Below are 22,536 nucleotides of genomic sequence, written 5' to 3' on the forward strand. Positions count from 1 at the left end.
TGCCATACTACTACCGCAGCCTTGCATGAGGTGCCAGTGCAGCTGGTTCCACTGATAACTTCTCACCCAGCTCCTCTTCATCTGCTGACTCTGGTCTATCAGTCTGATGGTGTGTCCATGTTGGATTTACTTAATAGCATGTTGAGTAGCATGGCAAAGTCCAAAAATACCTAACTACATGTCTCTTATGCATACTACAGTCCGCCACAAGATTTATCTAGGTAATTGAATGATTTATTCATTGCCTTCACATACACCATTAATATGTACTTTGGATGTGTATATTTGTTTTATTGTGAGACATGTTTTCGGAATGGTTTCTGTGATATTTTTCTCTGTACATATATAGCCTCTTATAACTAAAAGCATAGATTGGTCTGTTGATTTAAATGAATGTTTTCATTATATACATTTTCACTATTTTTATCATATACCTTATACTTATGCCTCATACGCTTTTTATAATGCCATATAGTTTTACATTCATGTGTCTTTACACACATTTTTATGAAGTGATTCTGACCTATTTAAATACATCTGTTTAAAAGGATCAATTAAATTATTTTTCATTGAAAATGTAGTTATATTTGTGGAATTATATATATATTTTTTTAGCCGTATGGCTACTTTAATTGATTTATTGATACTCATTAGGTTAATTGGTACTCGTTTAGCTTAATGTTTTTTGTATATAAGTGATGTTTTTTCAATGTAAAAGTAGATCTGAGGAAGTGTACTGGGTCTGGTACGCGAAAGCACTTATCTTGTTCTGTTTTAACAATAAAAGAAGGTTGTATAGCATCGTGGTGGTCTTCGGTCTGGTGTTTTTACCTATCTACATTTCTACCATTACTACAGAGGAGACCTTTGGAAGTTCAGCTGATTTGGTGTTTCTTTGGATTTATAGTGTTTTGTTCTACGTCCCAGCTGTTTTCACATTATGGATGCTGCTAATGTCGAGTTGGACTACATGCCAGATAAACATATTTTGGCAAGAAAATGGTATAGTTTAACAGAGTCAAAGAATAATCCGCTATTAGAGATGGATTTTCTATTACCTACTGCTATTGGTGAAAATGTTAACATAGACACTCAAAGAGACTTTAATATAGCCTTTAAGGAACTTGAAAATGCATTTTACAGGCTCTATAGATTAAGCTGGTAAAGGCGTCATCTTGAAGCCTGTTTGCACTTCAAAGTAATCCCAAGAGGAATGAGAGTGCTATGTATGCCGACATACGGCGAGAATCACCCAGAACTTCTAAGGAAATGGCAACAACTGAACTTAGATCTGGGATTTAGCTACATAAAATTGCTTATAGACTATTTCCTACCCATTGAGAAAGAACTCTCTCAGAAATCAGATATATTGCTTAAAGACATTGTTTCAAAATTTAAAGGGGAAATGTTTTCTCAAAGGTTAGATATCTTGCACACTCAGATATCTTCTTAAAGCGAGAAACTTCAACAAGTTAAAATGAGAAAGTTACAAAGAGACAATATGGACTTTCGTAATGGTCAGGTATTCTCTTGGCCTAGATATCGTAATAATAGAATGGAATCTGTGGGCCAAAATAGTACTATTGAAACGAATGTTTCCTTGACAAATGAAACTAGTGATGTACATCCTCCATCCAGCATTTCCCTTTTACGAACTGTTACCTCGGTTAATGATACTACGATTCCTTGTTCCACGCCTATGAATGAAATTACTCAAGGCACTACAGACACTCCCCCTCCCAACCAGCAAGCACTGAAAAAATCGTATAGTAGCACGCTTGGTGCTAAACCTAAAGTGAAACAAGGGAACTTGGAAAGTTTTTTACCACTTCCCTCCAAGTTCTGAAAGTTGTCACAAGACAGATCCAGCAGCCGAGGGCGATTGAAAAGAAAATTCTCGGGAGACCATCCGAGCAACAGGAATCGGCAAAGAGATTAAATGACCTTGTCTTTAATTTATCTAGACGAGCCCTTACAGCATCTGATACAGCCTTACTCAACAAGGGCTTGACATACATACCGGCTCAGGTCAGTAATGTTAGCGAACTCTTAGTGGATCTAAGACTGTTTTCACGTTCTGTTGCTCTGAAGACTAGTTTTAACAAAGTTAATCATCCTGAGAAATCAAACGACAATGGCATTCCTTTTAAAAGAAAAAGTACATTTACGCCTACGCTACCTCCTGCTGTTGACTGTTTTTTAAAAGCTTGCGAAAATGATGTTTATGGTTCTTTCAATAATTTTGTAAAGAAAGGTTTATATTATAATGTTTCACATGCAGAATGGGATACCATTTATTCGTTACAACGAGATATGAATGTGATTGTGAAACCAGCTGATAAGGGGGGAGGGATTGTCTTGCTGGACTATGATATGTATCACACTAGTATGATGAATATGCTTAAAGATGTAGCCACATATACTAAAATTGAACATTCTGACTTAAACAGAATTATATATGAAGTTCATCAAGAACTTTATGATTTTCTAATGTGTCGTCAAATTAATCATGATTTATACTCCTATTTTTTAGTTGAGCAACCTAGGATACCATACATAAAAGGTTTACCCAAGGTCCACAAGAATATGACACCACCTCCCCTATGCCCCATTGTTGTAGGTAATGGTTGGATTACTGAAACCATGTCCGTGTTCATTGAAAAGAAACTTAGACCTATAGTTAATAAGATTCCATCCATCCTTAAGGACTCATACCAGTTGTTAGAGATTTTAACACATTTTGGTGAAGGTCTCCCTGGAGATTGCTTGTTAATTACCATGGATATGAAAAGTCTCTTTACCTCTATCCCGAATAACTATGGGTGTGAAGCCATTAGGCATCTTATTAATGACAGTGGACTGTTTAACAATGAGGACCAAATTCTCCTTAATGCTGTTCTACAACTTGTACTCAACAACAATGTTTTTATGTATGGTAAGAAACTTTTTTTACAACAGTGGGGAGTGGCCATGGGCACTCCTTGCGCAAACACTTACGCGAACCTGGTTGTTCACTATTGGGAAAACACATATCTCTTTAACCACCCCCTTTTTCAAAAGATGTTACTCTATAAGCGCTTTGTCGACGATGTTCTCATTTTTTGGAAGGGGTCTATAGATGAATTTAAACTTTTTGTTATATACTTAGAATCCACTACTTTTTTCTTTAGGTTTACGATGGAGTACTCTGACACAATGATAGATTTTCTAGACATTACTATCACAAAAGATGCACTTGGTCTCCTACATACCTCCATCTATAGGAAACTGTGCTGGAAAAACACGCTTTTAGCATTTAACAGCATGCATCCGAGACATGTCTTTAGGAATATTATAAAAACTCAATTCTTGAGGGTGCAGAAAATATGTAGTGACCTTGAAGATCTATCTACACAGTTAATTAACCTAGAACTTATGTTTATAGATAGAGGTTATGATCAAACATTAATTGATTCAGTTAAACAGTCCCTAAAATTAGCAGAGACACCATGTGAAAGCAGTATGTGACGATACACACCATACCATAATGAGAAAGTTAATAAATATGGAATACATTTTCAGACTAGATATACTAGCAACAATAAATACATTATTAATATTATCAAAAAGAATTGGCACATCTTACAAACTGACACAGACATTAAAAAATGTATAGGAGAAAGACCTGTGTTTGTGTACAAAAATAGCAAGAATCTGAAAAGGTTATTATGTATTGAGAAGTTTAGGGAAGTTGATCCACCTGTTGTTTTGAGGCCTTTAGTACATAAAACAGGAACTCACCCATGTAATGCCTGTAATATGTGCCCATATATCTCTAAGGAACAAGAGTTTAAACATCCTCTTATGGATCTTTATTTTAGACCCAAATTTAAAGGTACTTGTAATAGCTCTAATTTGATATACCTTGCAGATTGTTGTCAATGCGTTTTATATAGGCATGACAACAAGAATGCTAAAAGAGAGAATTTATAATCATCTACATGATATAAAAAAGAATGATGTTAAGAACGCACTATTTAAACATATAAAGGATAATGTTGGACACACTTTTAGGTTTAGGATTTTACAAATCACTAAACCTAATATACGCAAAGGTGATATATTCAATGAATTAGAAAATGTAGAGCTATCTTGGATACTACGATTTAAAGCACAGCATCCACCTGGCCTTAATCAATACATTAGCATCAGATCTACACTTAAGAAATGAAGTTTGAAATAATATTTTTAATATGCATTAATGTGGGGTATTTTATAGTGTTTTCTGATTTTTTATTTTGAGTATATTGTATGTTCATACACATATACATGTTTTACCTAAGAATATATTGAGCCATATTCTTTATATAACACTTCATATATATTTTTTATATTGTATATTTCTATGAAATGGTATATTTAATGATTTTATTCTTCACAACTATCCATTATTATTTAATTGGGATTTATTACTTTATAAAATGGTTCTTTTGAACCAATTGAAACTAAAATGATTTATTAATTATAAACATATTGGCTACATACAATTGATACACATTTACTTATTATATATTTTTACATTAGTGTCTGATTTAATAAATCAAAAAAAAATTATTTTTTCATATTCATATTTTTACAATATTGCTATTATTATTTATTTTTTCATCTTTCTTATTTATACATATATGTTTACATTTCCTATTATACATGTAAATGGTTTCATATTTTATTATCATCTATTACTGGAGCTTTTATATATTTTTTTGATGAAATACTACAATGATTTATTCATTGCCTTTACATACACCATTAATATGTACTTTGGATGTGTATATTTGTTTTATTGTGAGACATGTTTTCGGAATGGTTTCTGTGATATTTTTCTCTGTACATATATAGCCTCTTATAACTAAAAGCATAGATTGGTCTGTTGATTTAAATGAATGTTTTCATTATATACATTTTCACTATTTTTATCATATACCTTATACTTACGCCTCATACGCTTTTTATAATACCATATAGTTTTACGTTCATGTGTCTTTACACACATTTTTATGAAGTGATTCTGACCTATTTAAATACATCTGCTTAAAAGGATCAATTAAATTATTTTTCATTGAAAATGTAGTTATATTTGTGGAATTATATATATATATTTTTAGCCGTATGGCTACTTTAATTGATTTATTGATACTCATTAGGTTAATTAGTACTTGTTTAGCTTAATGTTTTTTGTATATAAGTGATGTTTTTTCAATGTAAAAGTAGATCTGAGGAAGCGTACTGGGTCTGGTACGCGAAAGCGCTTATCTTGTTCTGTTTTAACAATAAAAGAAGGTTTTATAGCATCGTGGTGGTCTTCGGTCTGGTGTTTTTACCTAGGTAATTGAAATGAACCTTCAGTCTTACAACAAGCTATATGATGTTTTGGCTTCGATATTGTGGCATTGTATGCCATATCCATCATGATCTGAAGGCGGCAGATGGGGACCATGGACTACAGCTCTAAGGCACATTCTACATCACCTTCTACACACAACAGTGGTCACCACTATGAGTGGCCTATACCGTATATAGATGGAATGGATTATCACATATTGTGTGTGGCAGAGTGCATTATACATGAAGCTGATAATTAGATATTGCTGCAGAAAGTCACCCAGCACAAATTGTTGGTTTAGGTTGCACATGTGCCAGCTGTGGGAACTTAGGAACTGCCTGGATGAGAAACTGTAAACAATACACTGTGCAATGAATACCATCTAGCATCTTATGGTATTGAAGCCCTTCCAGCTGATGTATCAGATGCTCTGTATTGCATATAGGACCTTAAACACAATGTTGGTACAGTTTATGGCCAAGAGAACCTCTGATAAATGGACTGTGTCATAGAATGCCTACACAGTGGTGTTTCTCCCCTCTGTTGTCTATGGTAATCAGTTAGGCTCCTTAGACACCTTTATTTGCTACCACATTATATCAAGGAAATAGAGAGGAATTCATGAGGCAGATGCATGTGAAACTCCTGCTGTGTTCCCTGGCAAATACTGGAAAGTTTCCATAGTGAGGATAGGTAATGTTCACAGAACATAGTGTTCAGTAGGATAGGTAGCCCACAAATGCAGCATTATTCCATTGGGGGTTATAGTGTCTCTGCCTCAAGGTAGCTATGAACTATGTCCCAGTTGAGGAAGTGATGGTACGTTAACTGCTGGTTATGCCATCTGTGATATGAGGGAGAGTGGTGACAGCAACATCATGGGCAATGGCCGAGTGTGGCCACTAATATATTCTGCATAGCTAAACCAAATGCTACTCATAGAATCTTATAACAGCTGCCTATTCTATTCATTAGAAAATAAATCCTGGCATTCAAAATAACATTAAAAACAGTAAAATGCAACCCCAGAACAGGGCAACGCTCCAATCAAACCAAGACAGCTACCACAGCAACAACTGCCAAAAACGCTCAGGACCAGCAAAAACCATGAAGAATGTAATTTATTTTCACACATCCACCGACTAAGCGCTTTCACCTAAAAAGGCATCATCAGAGTCAGTGCAATTCAAACAAACACAGTATTTAAATAATTGCTACACATTAATTAATGACATCATAATTTAAACAAGCCAATGAGCCAAATCCCCCCATAACTCAAAATCACTTACATATACATCCAATACAACTTGAAAATATGTATAAAATGTGTAAAAATTCATTATATTACACAACAATAAACACTACTATGCTATTAAACTGAACAATGTATACATATACACTATTTATAAAATAAAATATGAATGAAGATGTAAACAAATTTACAAATGTTATATACAACTAGCTTTATGCTTTAAAACTGGCTTAATAGAAATAAAATCATTGATGCCAGGATTGATGCTTTGTTTCAAGGAGATATAACCGAGGTGGAATTTGACTATCTTATGGTTAAACATCCTGTTACCCCATGCATCTTTGGTACCCCATGCATAAGAGTACAGAAAAGTTACAATTCAGACCAATTGTGTCAGCCAGGGGTTCAAAGACTGAGCCCCTCACTGCATTTGTTGATGAGTTATGTAAAGCAGCCCTTAGCAATGTGGCCCATATTGTAAGGGATTCATGGCATTGTTTGGAGAGATTGAGAGTAGTGGGGAATTTCCGCAGGCCTTTTTGTTTTTCAACAATTGATGTTGTTAATTTATTCTCAGTCATTCCCCATATGGAAGGTTTGGAGATGTTCCGTGATAGTTTGAATTCATGTTCAACTATCAATAAGAGCAAAATTAATTTTATCTGTGACTTAATGGAAATCACCCTTAAAAACAACTTTATTAAATTTGAAGGGGAAACTTTCCAGCAGTGCTCTGGAGTTGCAATGGGGGCGAAATGTGCACCAATTTTTGCAAACTTGGTGTTGCTGGCTTGGGAAAAAGTTTTTGTTTTCCCATCAAGATTTCATGCCAACATTGTGCTCTACAATAAGTTTCTGGATGATTTGCTCATCTTATGGGATGGGGATGAGACAAGTGCGGTTGAATTTGTTCATTATTTGAATTGTACCACTAGTTTCTTGAGATTTACCCATGTATGGAGTACAGACAGAGTGAATTTTTTGGATATGACCATCATTAAAGATAGGGATGGTTTGTCTAGTACTCTGTATAGGAAAGATAGTTATTCTAACTCTCTTCTACATTTTGCGAGTTGCCACCCTTACCATCAGAGGAGAGGGGTGGCTAAGGGTCAGATGGTACGTATTTCAAGATTAATTAGTGATGAGGATTTATTTAAACAAGAAATGTTTCAACTTATAGGTATGTTCATGGATAGGGGATATCCACTTAAGTTATTACTCAAGGTGAAAAGAGAGGTAATAAGGAAAAGGAATTCTGTTTATTCCCCTATCCTTAGAAACACAGGGGAGTCCATGATGGTTGGACAGGAGAATGGCCCCAATAAGTCAACCTGTTTGGAAGGTCCTTGCTTTATCCTGAAATTTAATGAGAAGGCCACTGAAATAAGTACAGCACTGAGGGATGCGTGGAACCATTGCCTGGGCAATACAACTAAGGATATTGTAGGGAAGGTTCCTAGGATTGTGTATAGCAAAGGTGAGAATTTGAAGAGAATCCTTGAAAAGGTGCCCAGAGTAAGGAAATCCAGGATGTCTAAATGTGGCAATTGTAGGTGCTGTAGATTTATTGCTGAAGGTGCACATTTATGTGTTAAAGGTTTTGAGCGTACATTGCCTTGCCCAGGGTTATGTAACTGCAACACAAAGAATTTGGTGTATGTTGCTTCGTGTATTACATGTGACGCATTCTACGTGGGTATGACCACACGTAGACTGCGTGACAGAATTAGTGAACATATACGAAGCTTGAAAGACAGATCAACATAATGCTTTATAGTTGCATAGTTGCCAATGTAATGATTTTAAAAAATTCCTATTTTTTGTTATAGATAGGATTTATGAAGATCAGGGAGGTGACATTGGCAACAAAGTGGCTGTACTTGAGGTTGAATGGCAGCTGAGGCTTGATGCCGTGAGGTTTCCTGGCATCAATGATTTTATTTCTATTAAACCAGTTTTAAAGCATAAAGCTAGTTGTATATAACATTTGTAAATGTTACATCTTCATTCATATTTTATTTTATAAATAGTGTATATGTATACATTGTTCAGTTTAATAGCATAGTAGTGTTTACTGTTGTGTAATATAATGAATTTTTACACATTTTATACATATTTTCAAGTTGTATTGGATGTATATGTAAGTGATTTTGAGTTATGGGGGGATTTGGCTCATTGGCTTGTTTAAATTATGATGTCATTAATTAATGTGTAGCAATTATTTAAATACTGTGTTTGTTTGAATTGCACTGACTCTGATGATGCCTTTTTAGGTGAAAGCGCTTAGTCGGTGGATGTGTCAAAATAAATTACATTCTTCATGGTTTTTGCTGGTCCTGAGCGTTTTTGGCAGTTGTTGCTGTGGTAGCTGTCTTGGTTTGATTGGAGCGTTGCCCTGTTCTGGGGTTGCATTTTACTGTTTTTATTGTTGTGCGACCCTGCCTACACTTCATTTGGGACTGAGTTTTTGCCATGGAGAGTGTATTGAAGGAGCTATCTTTGGTGGTTAACAAGTTACTTAAATTGTATGAGAATGACAGCGTAAAGAAGGGGGCAGTGTTGGCTGTTAGCCCTACTGATTCACAAGTGGATTTATTCACTCTGCATTCTCCCATCTCCACTTCGGCTTCTATTTTGCCTGGGCAGAATTGCAACGCTAAAGGTACTTTCTCTGAAGCAGTTTCTAACCCGAAGGGTAAAACAAGTGTTAATTCCAATTCATCTGTTCGTGGAGTTCCAGATACACATGCACTTCCCAGCTCTGCATCCAACCAGAGGGAAGCAAATGGTTCCAGCGTTGTCGCGACCAATCAGGATCGACCTGTAACATCTGTCCCTCCCAACGAAGCGTTGAGTGACAGGGGTGGCCATGACCTTCAGTTGTGGTTTGAAACGCCGGTGTTGGGCGATTATGTTGGATTTTCAAATTCAAACTCGCAGTCGGCGGGTTTTCTCAACTTAAAGGACCAAATTTCCAGGTACAACAAGCTCTGCATTAAATATAGAGCATTACAGCTTGACAATTTGTTTTTAAAGCAATCAACGGTGCTTAAGCAAGTACCCAAGGGGCTCCGTTTGTGGAAGTTGCCCATGGGTATTGACAGTGGATCTGGAGCCTTTAGTGATTTAGTGGCCTTATTTGATAGAGCAGGGTTGGAGATGCTTGACATTATCATTAATAACAATTGTGCTAAATTGGTATTGTTGAGCGAAGACATCACTAAATTACACAATAATATTACTTCTGATTTATTATTTTTTCAATATGAGACCAACTTCCAGAGGGTGATAAGGAACTTGGAGTCCTTTGTTGCCAAAAATAAAGTGTTAAAGCAGAAAAAGTTGGCAAGAGATAGTTTTGACTATCAGCATCATTGTGCCTATCCACCGGGCAATAGGTTGCAACAAGCCATGCCGGGTAATGTTCACCCCAATGGGGGTGGTAACCAGCAGAGGGGTTCCTTTGTCAATTCTGTACCAGATTGTGACAATTTTGGTTTGCACGACAATGGGATTGATGAGGAAGTTTTTTTGGACCAAGTTCCGGGCCCTCGCAGGTGAGAGAGACTAATGAAGAGGGATCAAAGGTCGACGATGGTGGACAGACAAATGGAGGGGAGAGGGCGAGGTCTCCAACTGAGGAGGTTTCAGTGACATTTAATAATCATTTTAATAATCATTGTGATGCTTGTAATTTGTGTAATGACGATACTGAGCCAAATCCTACTAATGTTTTAGTGTGTGTGAATGGGGGGGGGTTCATGTTATGATGAGCATATGTTTTTTCAAGATTCACTTTGTATTGCTATTGATGATAATGCTATGAATGGTGGTCATCCTGGACCCATGGGTGACATATGTGAGGAGTTGACGCCTAACCTTGGTTGTGATATTCTTGGAACCAACAGTGATGTAGTTGGTAGCAATGTGAGCATTACTGATTCTGAAGTGTGTGTTGGTTGAAAAATTTTAAAACAACGTGGTTTTTTCATCTACAACTACACTGACATGGAGGTTGGGGATGTGCATTTTCAATTATTTACCAAAGGCAATAGTTTTGTACCAAATTTCAGGTTGGATATTTCTGAAGTTTTGGTTAATGTTAAGCTTTTCATGAGGAGACTGAATTTAGAAATTTATTTTAATGATAAAAAGGATGTTTTTTCATTGAATAGTAACCCCACAGTCCCTGCACTTAGGAGGAAAAGTACTTTTATTCCACCTTGTTTGAATGAAATTATAGCCTTAGAAAAACTGATGGAGTTTGAGATTAGAAGGATTTGTAGTAGGAGAAATGCATCTGGGGATAATTTAACCCCACAAGAAAGGCTGATCCTTAAAGAATTGAGATCTTCTAACAACGTTAGATGTATGAGGCCAGATAAAGGTGGGGGGATGGTTTTAATGAATAAGATTGATTATTTTACATCCATGATGGTTATACTTGAGGATACTAGTACGTACACAAGGGTCTCGATCAATGAAATTAATGTTGCCTACAGGAGTATTGATCTGTTTTTGCTTGATGCTTTGTTTCAAGGAGATATAACCGAGGTGGAATTTGGCTATCTTATGGTTAAACATCCTATTACCCCATGCATCTTTGGTATCCCAAAGGTGCATAAGGGTACAGAAAAGTTACAATTCAGACCAATTGTGTCAGCCAGGAGTTCAAAGACTGAGCCACTCACTGCATTTGCTGATGAGTTATGTAAAGCAGCCCTTAGCGATGTGGCCCATATTGTAAGGGATTCATGGCATTGTTTGGAGAGATTGAGAGTAGTGGGGAATTTCCGCAGGCCTTTTTGTTTTTTAACAATTGATGTTGTTAATTTATTCTCGGTCATTCCCCATATGGAAGGTTTGGAGATGTTCCATGATAGTTTGAATTCATGTTCAACTATCAATAAGAGCAAAATTAATTTTATCTGTGACTTAATGGAAATCACCCTTAAAAACATCTTTATTAAATTTGAAGGGGAAACTTTCCAGCAGTGCTCTGGAGTTGCAATGGGGGCGAAATGTGCACTAATTTTTGCAAACTTGGTGTTGCTGGCTTGGGAAAAAGTTTTTGTTTTCCCATCAAGATTGCATGCCAACATTGTGCTCTACAATAGGTTTCTGGACGATTTGCTCATCTTATGGGATGGGGATGAGACAAGTGCGGTTGAATTTGTTCATTATTTGAATTGTACCACTAGTTTCTTGAGATTTACCCATATATGGAGTAATGACAGAGTGAATTTTTTGGATTTGACCATCATTAAAGATAGGGACGGTTTGTCTAGTACTCTGTATAGGAAAGATAGTTATTCTAACTCTCTTCTACATTTTGCGAGTTGCCACCCTTACCATCAGAGGAGAGGGGTGGCTAAGGGTCAGATGGTACGTATTTCAAGATTGATTAGTGATGAGGATTTATTTAAACAAGAAATGTTTCAACTTATAGGTATGTTCATGGATAGGGGATATCCACTTAAGTTATTACTCAAGGTGAAAAGAGAGGTAATAAGGAAAAGGAATTCTGTTTATTCCCCTATCCTTAGAAACACAGGGGAGTCCATGATGGTTGGACAGGAGAATGGCCCCAATAAGTCAACCTGTTTGGAAGGTCCTTGCTTTATCCTGAAATTTAATGAGAAGGCCACTGAAATAAGTACAGCACTGAGAGATGCGTGGAACCATCGCCTGGGCAATGCAACTAAGAATATTGTAGGAAAGGTTCCTAGGATTGTGTATAGCAAAGGTGAGAATTTGAAGAGAATCCTTGAAAAGGTGCCCAGAGTAAGGAAATCCAGGATGTCTAAATGTGGCAATTGTAGGTGCTGTAGATATATTGCTGAAGGTGCACATTTATGTGTTAAAGGTTTTGAGCGTACATTGCCTTGCCCAGGGTTGTGTAACTGCAACACAAAGAATTTGGTGTATGTTGCTTCGTGTATTACATGTGACGCATTCTACGTCGGTATGACCACACGTAGACTGCGTGACAGAATTAGTGAACATATACGAAGCTTGAAGAAGAAAGATCAACATAATGCTTTATATTTGCATAGTTGCCAATGTAATCATTTAAAAAAATTCCTATTTTTTGTTATAGATAGGATTTATGAAGATCAGGGAGGTGACATTGGCAACAAAGTGGCTGTACTTGAGGTTGAATGGCAGCTGAGGCTTGATGCCATGAGGTTTCCTGGCATCAATGATTTTATTTCTATTAAACCAGTTTTAAAGCATAAAGCTAGTTGTATATAACATTTGTAAATTTGTTTACATCTTCATTCATATTTTATTTTATAAATAGTGTATATGTATACATTGTTCAGTTTAATAGCATAGTAGTGTTTATTGTTGTGTAATATAATGAATTTTTACACATTTTATACATATTTTCAAGTTGTATTGGATGTATATGTAAGTGATTTTGAGTTATGGGGGGATTTGGCTCATTGGCTTGTTTAAATTATGATGTCATTAATTAATGTGTAGCAATTATTTAAATACTGTGTTTGTTTGAATTGCACTGACTCTGATGATGCCTTTTTAGGTGAAAGCGCTTAGTCGGTGGATGTGTGAAAATAAATTACATTCTTCATGGTTTTTGCTGGTCCTGAGCGTTTTTGGCAGTTGTTGCTGTGGTAGCTGTCTTGGTTTGATTCAAAATAACATTGCCACTTATCATAATGCTAATTTTATACATTTCTGAACTGCTCCACCATGCTGGATTTCATTAAGTTATGTATGTGATAGCTCACAATTGCTTATTGGCACTCATTTGCAAAGCCTTATGCAATCATCCTCGTGAGATGCACATGATGCAATTTTCTCATTAGGGTGATCACACGGCATGCATCTCTGAATTGCTCCCCAACAGTGCATTGATGCTCATCAGTCAGTGTTGTGTAATGCGGTGCTCGAATTGTTTCTGAATGGTACCCACAAAGTACAAGTTGGAGAAAACGAAGGTGAAACATTGTAATGTACATAATAGTTTAGGTGTTTACTTTACAGACAGGGATTTGATTTTCACCTCTGAAAGGGAAACTGGCTAGACTTAAAAGGCTATTACTTACCTATGAAACTATAAGAGCTCAAACAGAATCTACATGTAAGTCATCCCAGCTCAAGAACCAAATGCTATAAGGCAGCAACACTGACTGTGCTGTTGTGCCATAACTCAATGATTACAAATGGATTTATCCTAGAAGTCAAATGCTAAATGCCTGAAAACCAATGAAATGAAGTTGAATGACTGAAACTGTGTTATTAAATGTAAACATGCAGCTTTACTGAACATATTTAAAGCACTTGCTAAAAATAGTATTGTTGCACAGACAACTCACTCCTGTACCCTTCATATCATCCTTATGCAAGTATACTAATTCCACATTTACAGACCAGTGGAGAAAGACATAATGTGACATATTGAAAGACCTCCACTGCCCACAAAGTGTGATTACTGATTAGAGAAATACAATTGCAGTAGCAGTTTGATTTTGACACACCATAAAATTAAAACTTTCAATTAAACTTATTTATTTATTTCGTTTTTTTTACCGGGGAAGTCCACTGGGCTTGGGGGCCCATTTTCAGTGGAGGCCCGGGGAGAAAAGCTCCACATAAACAACAATTTTTTAATTAAGAAAGAGTTAAGACACAGAAGAATGTTACAAGTTAACAGGTGGCTAGAAAGTTGTCTACAAAAACAATATCAGATTGCTAAATTAGCAAAGTTAGCAAAAATTATTGACAATTTAAATTTGGTAAAATTGGCTTATTAAATAAAGAGACAGAGAAAAGGCAAAAAGAAGGAAGGACATTCAGGACTTTAATGTTAGAAGCTTATGCAATTAGTATTTTAGAAGAGGTGAAGGAGGGTAGGGGGTATGCCTGGGTAGCTTAAGCATATAGAGTAAAGATGCTTTAGTTGGTAATAGTTTGGTATTTTAGGAAAGTTTAGAGAAGGATCAGAGAGATTATAGAGGTTAGCCTGGAGAGAAGGGGAAGGATAGTTGGACTGGAGTAGGTTGGAGAGTACAGTTACAAATCCTATTTAGATAAAGGTGAGAATGGAGTTGGGTTTTGAAGTTGTCTAGGTAGTTGCAGGTTCTTAGGGAGGAGGGTAGGGCATTCCATTTCTTAGTAAGGGTAAAGGATAAGAGAAGTTGACCTGCGGGGCGCTTAGGTTTTTGTACTGAGATCAGGTTTTGATGAGAAGATCTAAGGGATCTGAGGGGGGTATAGGGTTGCAGAATACTGGAAAGTGCAGGACAGTTAGTAGGATGGAATAGTAATTTGTGGGCTGTGGTGAGTTGTAGAAAGTTAAGATGATTTGGGAGTTCAAGCCAGTTTAGAGAGTGGAGGGAGGTGCAGTGATGAGAGGAGGATTTGGATTTGGTGGCAAATTTAGAGATTTTATTGTAGCATTGTTCCAACTTGGAGGTAAGGGTAGAAGATAGGTTAGTGAGCAGTGGAGCACCATAAAGTAGAGATGGAAGGAAGTAAGTAGAGGCAAGAGTTTGCCTAGTGGAAGGGGACAGAAAGTGGATGTTTCTATATAATAGGCCAAGTTTTATATGTGTTTTTTTATGTTTAGCTGAATATGAGTATTGAATTTGAACTGGTCATCAATTGTAACACCCAGAAGTTTAGTGGAGTTTACTATTTCAATCACAGAGTTATTGAGGCTGGTTATTTGGAAAGAGTTTTTATCAAGAGGTGAGGATTTGGAGGGGGAGAAGAGCAGGATTTTGGTTTTGTTTGCATTAAGGGAGAGGTGATTTTTGGAACATCCAGTTTTCAGTAGTAGAAAATGCTGTTTGGGTTAGTGCTTGGAGCTCTGTTAGGTCAGGGGCATTGCAGATCAGAGTGGAATCATCGGTGTATTGCACAATTGTCATGTTGGGGATGGCTTTATGAAAGTTGTTAATAAAGATATTGAATAGTAAAGGCTAAAAATGGAGCCTTGAGGTACACCGGTGGGGGTAGGAAGGAAGGAAGATGTTGCTTGGCCACATTTTACAGCTTGGCACCTATTTGAAAGGTAGCTAGAGAACCATCAGAAAGCTATTTGCTCAGGTTGAGGTCAGATAGGTGGTTTAGAAGGAGGGAGTGGGAGATGGTGTCAAAAGCTTTACATAGGTCTAGTAGAACGGTGATAGTAAGTTACCAGAGTCACGTGCAGAGTTCACAGAATGAAGAAAGGAGAGTAGGGCAGTGTTAGTGCTGTGTCCAGGCCGGAAGCCGTGGTAGGTAGGGGAGAGTAGTTGGTGTTCCGTAAGGAAAGGCAGGAGCTGTAGTTGGATACATTTTTCTAGGATTTTGGATACAGGGGAGAGGATAGCAATGGGATGGAAATTGGAGACATTACAGTTTTTGCCTCCTTTGTGGAGTGGAAGAATGAAAGCAGATCATCAGATTTTGTGTGAGTAGGATTCGAATAGAGATCTATTTATTAGGATGCTGATTGGAAAAGCTATGGAGTCAGAAGCTATCTTAAGAAAGGTGGATGGAATATTATCAGGGGCATTGGAGCAAGGCTTTAGTTTATAGAGCAGTTTCTTTATTAGGTTGGTGGGTACTGGTTTGAGATTGAAAGAGGGTAGGGGTGAAGAAGGAGAGGAAGATTGATTTGGGGGGGTTGTTATTAGTGAAAGTCTTGGTTAGTTTGCCAATAGCGGAGGTGAAGAAGGAATTGAATAGTGAGGCAATTTCAGGATCAGATTTGCTGGTATCAGGACAGGGATTGTTTTTTGTACCAGGTCTGAGGAGAGAGTTAATGGAGTTCCAGAACTGTTTTGGATTATTTGTGTGATTTTCTTGCAGTTTGATGTAGTAGGATTTTTTATCTGTAATGACTAGTTTTTTGGCTAGATTTCTTAGTTGTTTAAACTTAAGGAACATATCAGGCTGTTTGTGTTTGTGGTAGGCTTTCCAGGTTTTATCTCTTTGAAGCATAATCTTTTTTGTCTCATTGGTGAGCCAAGTGGAGGTTTTTGATTTGAATCTTTTTCTTCTTATTGGAGCTTGGGAGTTAAGGATAGTTAGGATTGTGGAGTGGAAATAGTCGACAGCTTCGTTTAGAGGCAGAGTTTTTAGGGGGTTTCAGTTAGTTTGCTTCAGGGAGTTAGAGAAGGAATTTTGATTAAAGTTAGTTAGGTTACGAGTTTGAATAAAGTGGTGAGAGAGAGGGGAGGGGGGAGTGGCTCAAATGAGGAAGGCAGGGAGGCGGTCTCCTAATGGGTCAGGATATTTTATAACTTTGTTAGGATGCGATACTAGTATCCAGTCAAGTATGGAGCCGGGGGGGGGGTAGATTTTGGTAGGTCTAGTAATGGAGTTGGTAAGTTGGGTGAAGTTGAATAGGTTGATAGTTATGGATGGATTAGGGTTATTGATTTTTCCCCAGTCAATGTTTACATCTCCCAAAATAAAGGTTTCTAGTTTAGTGTTAGATGAGGACCATGAGAGGATATCTTCCAGGGTATTGGTATTGTTACCAGGAGGAATGTAGAGGGAAATAATACAGATGCTTTTATGGTTGTTTATTTTTAGTATGCCAATGACTAGTTCAGCATTATTAAAAGTGGGAATGGTGTTGGGGTATGAGGTTATAGTTAGGAGGTTGGAGTAGATTAGAGCAACTCTGCCTCCTCTTTTATTAGTGCGGTCGGATCGGAGAGAATGAAATCCAGGAGGTAGAAACTCAGAGTCATTAATATGTGGTTTTAACCAGGTTTCAGAGATGGCTGCTATGTCTGGGGAGTTATGGGAGAGCCAGGCATGGAAGAGTGATAGCTTATTATTTAGACTTTGAGCATTGATTGCTAGGAACTTTTACTGCATAAACTAAAAACACACTCCTCAAAACCGAGGAGGAATCCTTCAAAGCCCCCGGGCCTGTGGAAAATACGGCCCAGACCACAGAATCCTTTACAAATGCATTCTATGAACACCTTCAGGAATGCATGGATCATGCAATCCCAAATAAAACCAAGTCCCAATCCTCTAAAGGCAGACATCCTGTCTGGTGGACCCCAGCCATAAACAAACTATACAATAGAAGGAGGAAGCTACTACATGATAGAGCAAAATCCCAAAAAGAGAAGGCATCTCTGATCAGTATTAGCAAAAAACTACAGACACTCATAAAATCGTCTAAGGCCAGCTTCGAGAGAAAAATTGCACAGGACACTAAGGATAATCACAAGGCTTTCTTTAGTTATGTTAGGAACCTGGGTGAGAATTCCCAGATATGCTCAGAATTAGTCCAAAATGACAAAAAATACATCTAACCCACAGACATTGCCAACATCCTAGCTGACAGGTTCAGCGCAAACTTCTCCACCCCCTCCCCACCAAAAGGGCAAATATCTATCCCAGCAGAGTGCTGCCCCCCTGACATTTCAGATGCTCAGGTAAGAGCTGCCCTCTCCAAAGCAAAAAACACAGCATCAATGGGACCAGATGGTGTCTCGGGCTGCGTCCTACATGAACTCCAAGAAGAGCTAAACCTAAACATAAAACTACTTTTTAATCTCAGCCTTACTACAGGATATGTACCCAAAGAGTGGCGTACAGCAACAGTGGTCCCTCTCCACAAAGGTGGTGCCTCAACGGATCCTGGAAACTATCACCCCATACGCTTGACTAGCTTGGCCTGCAAAGCTATGGAAAGGATCATCATGGACCTCATAAATAAAGATATTGGGGACCTACAGTCACTGGATCCTACCCAGTTTGGCTTTGTTAAGGGCAGATCCTGCCTCTTAAACCTGGTTGATTTCTTTGAAACAGTCACTAAGGCCATTGACGAGGGGAAGGTGGTCCACACAGCCTACTTGGACCTTGCAAAAGCCTTCGATACAATACCCCACTTGGGCATTATAGATAAGCTCACCAGCTTAAATATAATCCCCTATGTCACTAGATGGGTTGCAAACTGGCTCAAGGACAGAACCCACATGGTTAGAATTGCTGGAGCCATGTCAGACTCCAAAACAGTTACAAGTGGCGTCCCACAAGGCTCAGTCCTGGGACCTCTCTTGTTCGGTATATATTTCTCGGAAGTACAGGCCAACACAGAAGGACTGTGGCTGACCAAGTTTGCAGATGACTGCAAACTGGGCACCATAATCGACACTCCAGCCAACACACGCATCCTCCAAAAGGGCCTCATAGAAACAGACAACTGGTGCCAGAGCCATGGCCTCAAGGTAAACGCCAAAAAGTGTATAGTCATCCCCTTTGGCAAAAACAAAGTGCCCACAAATTACCACATAGGTGGTAATTCATTAAGTACAGAAGAAGTAATTAGGGACCCAAGTTGATAGCAATCTCTCATTTGACAACCACGTGTCCAAAGTGGTTAGAAAAACATTTTATATAGCCCACCTAATCATGAAGGGATTCACATCTAGATCAGGGGAGGTCATCGTGCCTCTTTACTCATCCCTCATCAGGCCCATAATGGAGTACAAGGCCCCTTTTGGGATGTACCTTACCAGACACCTGCAGCAACTGGAAAGACCCCAAAAGTACCTCACCAAGAGGATCAAAGGGCTCAAACAGATGCCATATGCTGCCCGGTTAAAGAAACTCCAGCTCTACTCAGTGGCATACCACCTGCTCAGAGGTGATCTGTGCCTGACATATAAAGCCATGTCCAACCCGGAATTAATGGACATGCTGCACCTCAGAAAATCCAAATCCCATCGAGCTACACGCTCGAGAGACTTGAACCTCAGCAGTGAAATAAATAGGACATGCTGGAGGGACAGATTCATAACCCAGAGGCTCCCTTCACTCTGGAATAAAATCCCAGTCCAGGTTAGGCAGAGTCCCTCATTGTGAGAGAAATAAAAAAGAAAACTGTTGCACACCGTATAAAATGGAACACCAGTAGTAAGAAAGCCAGAATATGTACAGAAATAATAAACAACTACTGGCGCTCACACTCACTCCTGAAACCTTAGCGTATCCTTGCTTAGTAAGTGATTTTATAGTACTAAGAGTCACAGTCTATTCAGACAAAGCCCAAAATGATTAAACAGTTTATCCAATAGAAGCGACTTTTCAGTCCAAAAAAGAATGCTGGAAGCCCAAAAGATAATTTAACAAACCATCCGATACAGCGACTTTTCAGTCCAAAAAATGCTGGAAACTCCAAATAATGAAATAAAATCTATTTATTGGATCAACAGACAAACGGTTAGCACTTTCGCATGAAATGCTTTTTCAAACTAATACATTTCCTTTTAAAGTGCTGTCAATATATAGTAAATTCATACGTTAAAGCAATTAATCAATTAGCAATTTTAAAGTGACAAGCCCCATAATAAGAAATGCTTTTAGATAACCCCCGGGATTCATGAAGCTCGGCGCAAGGCCGGTGTAAGGCCTGCGCCAGCGGTGCAGTGAATAGTCGGCGTAGTAGCGCCATATGCATAGTGATGAGTGCGCGCCGCAACCACAGACACGTGCGTAGGTTACGTGAGTGAGCCCAAGTAGGATGCGTCCGGAGGCGTGGCTAAGCCGGCAGGCGATGAGCAACCTAAAGTGCTGATTTCCACAGGCCGCCCATAACACAAATGGCACCAGCCAGGGCCCGTGCAGAAAGAAACGCACACAGAGGATGCAATATAGTACCCGTCCCAACAAAACGGAGAAGCAAACACAACCCACGAATCCCTAAGTGTACCCGTCCAAGGAACAAAGTATACGCGTAATACCGTGTTCGTCCCGCAATGCACTGTCAGTGGGCATACCCAGAGAAGGTGTACTGCAGCATGTCAGCACGCCGCACCGACATAGGAGTAGCGACTAAGGTTACCACCTGTCCCACTTTGCGAGGGGCAGTCCCTCTTTGGGCAGTTGTGTCCCGATAAAAAAATATTAAAAATGGAAAATGTCCTGAGATTGTAGGACATAATTATGTCCCATATGTTATGTAATAGTTGCATAAAATAGTTATTTCTGTATCTAAAATACCTAAATGTTACAAGAAACAGAATAAGCAACTAAACTGCTACAAGAATAAGCTTTTATTTAGGCAAACAAGTTAAGTTCTATGCTTTGTACTGACCGTGGGTATGTGTCGGCCTGTAAAATCTGATGTGTGTCCCGAAAATGTCCCACTTTGGCCATTTGAAAAGGTGGCAACCGTAGTAGCGACATGGACATGGTCACCAGGGTTACCAACTGTCCCACTTTGCTATGAACAGTCCCTCATTTGACAGTTGTGTCCCGCCAAAAATCGAAAAATGGCAAATGACCTGAGATTTCCGGACAAAAATATTCCCTCAATATACCTTTAATAGTAGCATAAAACATATATTTTGCATATGAAACACATACATGGCATAAGAAACAGAATAAGGAACCCAAATGCTATGAGAATAAGCGTATATTTTGGCAAAAAAGTGAAGTTCTGTCATCTCTACTTGCTGTGGGTATGTGTTGTCCTGCAAAATCCGATGTTTCCACAAAAGATGTCCCACTTTGGGCATTGTAAAAGGTGGCAACCGTAATGGTCACCAGCAGTAGTGAGAGTACACAGCCGGGTAGCCGTGTCGACATAACAACAAGAAGGAACCAAGATACCCTAAACACAGCCAAACATGTGCATAGCAACATGTACCACACCCAGCAACGTGTTCGTCGCATACACAGGATGGCGTATGTCTAAGCGTAATATCCAGAAGCAGAACCCATGCATGCAAATGTAATACACAATAGCCCCATTATATCATGTAACCCCCACCCATGTACGACCGTGCACCCAACACAGCTAGCAGCCTTGTGCAGCTACACACCTACACACAATGGGCATACCTGAAATGTGGTAAGAAGTATTGTCTTAGGCAGTGCCACGCGGGCAAATATGTACCCCACATGTTACCAACCCACCTCAGGTACAGATATGCAAATGGCTGCATGTGAATGTGTCGCCAGAATGTGTACATCCCGCATGTGGTATGGACCCGTCCAAACCCTATAGGCTTGCACACGCCACGGTGCACATAACTGTACACATGTGGACAAGTCGGGATGTTGAACCACCGTACCGATGATTAGCTATGCAGACAAGTCAAACACATATAGCGGAACATGTGCCTACCAAACAGGACGTCCTAACAGGGTGCCACAGGCACAGAAGGGGAAGGTGGGACATCACATGTGGAGAGTAGCGTTGCCGGACAGCCAAACACCCACGGCCAAGGCAAAGGATGGAATAACATGCATATGGCTGGATGGATGTTGTTAGAAAAATATATATAGAAACACATATGAAGTGCCAGTTTAGAAGCAAAATAGTATATAATGCATTGTATTCTACTGTATAATAAGGCAGTAGAAATGATCATGCATGTAACTGGCTGAAGCTTAGCTGCAGTGTGATTGAACTCTGACCCTGGCAGTAACCAGTTCAGCAGGCTTATGTCTTTCAGCATTAATTATCTGCTGGGTTAGAGAATAATAAATGTATGTACATGTATATCTTCCTCCCTTCCACTGAGGAGGATGGCCTTGTGAGCTCTATCGAAGATAGAGTGCAACTCCTTACCAGAGAGACAAAGGAACGTATTAAGAAATGAACTGACTATTGTATCGGAACAGTCCAGGGTCCTTGAAAGAGCAACAATTACAGAAGGACACTGTAATTGACCAGGTGCCTTGCAAGGCTGTGTTATTCTCATGGGAAAACATTTTAAAAGCATTACCTCAGCACCCTCGTATGAATAGAATATTGTGGACCATAGTGATGGAAATGCCCTGTGACTGACCACGTCAGTAAGGTGGGCAAAAGCTGATTGTAAACACTATATAAACAAATTGCTTCCTGTATAGAGTCAGACAAAACTCTTATACTTGTACTGTATAGTTTTTGCCTCGGTGTACACTACTAAAACGTTGTGAA

Source organism: Protopterus annectens, chromosome 1.part0 (assembly GCF_019279795.1).
Source record: "Protopterus annectens isolate FY-2018-M chromosome 1.part0, PAN1.0, whole genome shotgun sequence".
In the NCBI taxonomy this organism is placed as follows: domain Eukaryota; kingdom Metazoa; phylum Chordata; order Ceratodontiformes; family Protopteridae; genus Protopterus; species Protopterus annectens.